Genomic DNA, 3077 nt, shown 5'->3' with positions numbered 1-3077 from the left:
AATGAGGATGAGGAGGAAGAGGATGAGGATGAGGATAGGATGAGGACGAAAATGAGAATGAGGATAGGATGAGGATAGAATGAGGATGAGGAGGAAGAGGATGAGGATGAGGATAGGATGAGGACGAAAATGAGAATGAGGATAGGATGAGGATAGAATGAGGATGAGGAGGAAGAGGATGAGGATGAGGATAGGATGAGGACGAAAATGAGAATGAGGATAGGATGAGGATAGAATGAGGATGAGGAGGAAGAGGATGAGGATGAGGATAGGATGAGGACGAAAATGAGAATGAGGATAGGATGAGGATAGAATGAGGATGAGGAGGAAGAGGATGAGGATGAGGATAGGATGAGGACGAAAATGAGAATGAGGATAGGATGAGGATAGAATGAGGATGAGGAGGAAGAGGATGAGGATGAGGATAGGATGAGGACGAAAATGAGAATGAGGATAGGATGAGGATAGAATGAGGATGAGGAGGAAGAGGATGAGGATGAGGATAGGATGAGGACGAAAATGAGAATGAGGATAGGATGAGGATAGAATGAGGATGAGGAGGAAGAGGATGAGGATGAGGATAGGATGAGGACGAAAATGAGAATGAGGATAGGATGAGGATAGAATGAGGATGAGGAGGAAGAGGATGAGGATGAGGATAGGATGAGGACGAAAATGAGAATGAGGATAGGATGAGGATAGAATGAGGATGAGGAGGAAGAGGATGAGGATGAGGATAGGATGAGGACGAAAATGAGAATGAGGATAGGATGAGGATAGAATGAGGATGAGGAGGAAGAGGATGAGGATGAGGATAGGATGAGGACGAAAATGAGAATGAGGATAGGATGAGGATAGAATGAGGATGAGGAGGAAGAGGATGAGGATGAGGATAGGATGAGGACGAAAATGAGAATGAGGATAGGATGAGGATAGAATGAGGATGAGGAGGAAGAGGATGAGGATGAGGATAGGATGAGGACGAAAATGAGAATGAGGATAGGATGAGGATAGAATGAGGATGAGGAGGAAGAGGATGAGGATGAGGATAGGATGAGGACGAAAATGAGAATGAGGATAGGATGAGGATAGAATGAGGATGAGGAGGAAGAGGATGAGGATGAGGATAGGATGAGGACGAAAATGAGAATGAGGATAGGATGAGGATAGAATGAGGATGAGGAGGAAGAGGATGAGGATGAGGATAGGATGAGGACGAAAATGAGAATGAGGATAGGATGAGGATAGAATGAGGATGAGGAGGAAGAGGATGAGGATGAGGATAGGATGAGGACGAAAATGAGAATGAGGATAGGATGAGGATAGAATGAGGATGAGGAGGAAGAGGATGAGGATGAGGATAGGATGAGGACGAAAATGAGAATGAGGATAGGATGAGGATAGAATGAGGATGAGGAGGAAGAGGATGAGGATGAGGATAGGATGAGGACGAAAATGAGAATGAGGATAGGATGAGGATAGAATGAGGATGAGGAGGAAGAGGATGAGGATGAGGATAGGATGAGGACGAAAATGAGAATGAGGATAGGATGAGGATAGAATGAGGATGAGGAGGAAGAGGATGAGGATGAGGATAGGATGAGGACGAAAATGAGAATGAGGATAGGATGAGGATAGAATGAGGATGAGGAGGAAGAGGATGAGGATGAGGATAGGATGAGGACGAAAATGAGAATGAGGATAGGATGAGGATAGAATGAGGATGAGGAGGAAGAGGATGAGGATGAGGATAGGATGAGGACGAAAATGAGAATGAGGATAGGATGAGGATAGAATGAGGATGAGGAGGAAGAGGATGAGGATGAGGATAGGATGAGGACGAAAATGAGAATGAGGATAGGATGAGGATAGAATGAGGATGAGGAGGAAGAGGATGAGGATGAGGATAGGATGAGGACGAAAATGAGAATGAGGATAGGATGAGGATAGAATGAGGATGAGGAGGAAGAGGATGAGGATGAGGATAGGATGAGGACGAAAATGAGAATGAGGATAGGATGAGGATAGAATGAGGATGAGGAGGAAGAGGATGAGGATGAGGATAGGATGAGGACGAAAATGAGAATGAGGATAGGATGAGGATAGAATGAGGATGAGGAGGAAGAGGATGAGGATGAGGATAGGATGAGGACGAAAATGAGAATGAGGATAGGATGAGGATAGAATGAGGATGAGGAGGAAGAGGATGAGGATGAGGATAGGATGAGGACGAAAATGAGAATGAGGATAGGATGAGGATAGAATGAGGATGAGGAGGAAGAGGATGAGGATGAGGATAGGATGAGGACGAAAATGAGAATGAGGATAGGATGAGGATAGAATGAGGATGAGGAGGAAGAGGATGAGGATGAGGATAGGATGAGGACGAAAATGAGAATGAGGATAGGATGAGGATAGAATGAGGATGAGGAGGAAGAGGATGAGGATGAGGATAGGATGAGGACGAAAATGAGAATGAGGATAGGATGAGGATAGAATGAGGATGAGGAGGAAGAGGATGAGGATGAGGATAGGATGAGGACGAAAATGAGAATGAGGATAGGATGAGGATAGAATGAGGATGAGGAGGAAGAGGATGAGGATGAGGATAGGATGAGGACGAAAATGAGAATGAGGATAGGATGAGGATAGAATGAGGATGAGGAGGAAGAGGATGAGGATGAGGATAGGATGAGGACGAAAATGAGAATGAGGATAGGATGAGGATAGAATGAGGATGAGGAGGAAGAGGATGAGGATGAGGATAGGATGAGGACGAAAATGAGAATGAGGATAGGATGAGGATAGAATGAGGATGAGGAGGAAGAGGATGAGGATGAGGATAGGATGAGGACGAAAATGAGAATGAGGATAGGATGAGGATAGGATGAGGACGAGGATGAGGAAGTGGATGAGGATAAGGAAGAGGATAGGATGATGAAGAGGATGTGGATAAGGAGGAAGATAGGATTAGGACGAGATTGAGAATTAGGATAGGATGAGGGTGAGGATAGGATGAGGAGTAGAATGAGGATGAGGATGAGGATAGGATGAGGATGAGACGAGAATGAGAATGA

Source organism: Lupinus angustifolius, chromosome LG11 (assembly GCF_001865875.1).
Source record: "Lupinus angustifolius cultivar Tanjil chromosome LG11, LupAngTanjil_v1.0, whole genome shotgun sequence".
Lineage (NCBI taxonomy): Eukaryota > Viridiplantae > Streptophyta > Magnoliopsida > Fabales > Fabaceae > Lupinus > Lupinus angustifolius.
This window is presented reverse-complemented; position numbering follows the sequence as displayed.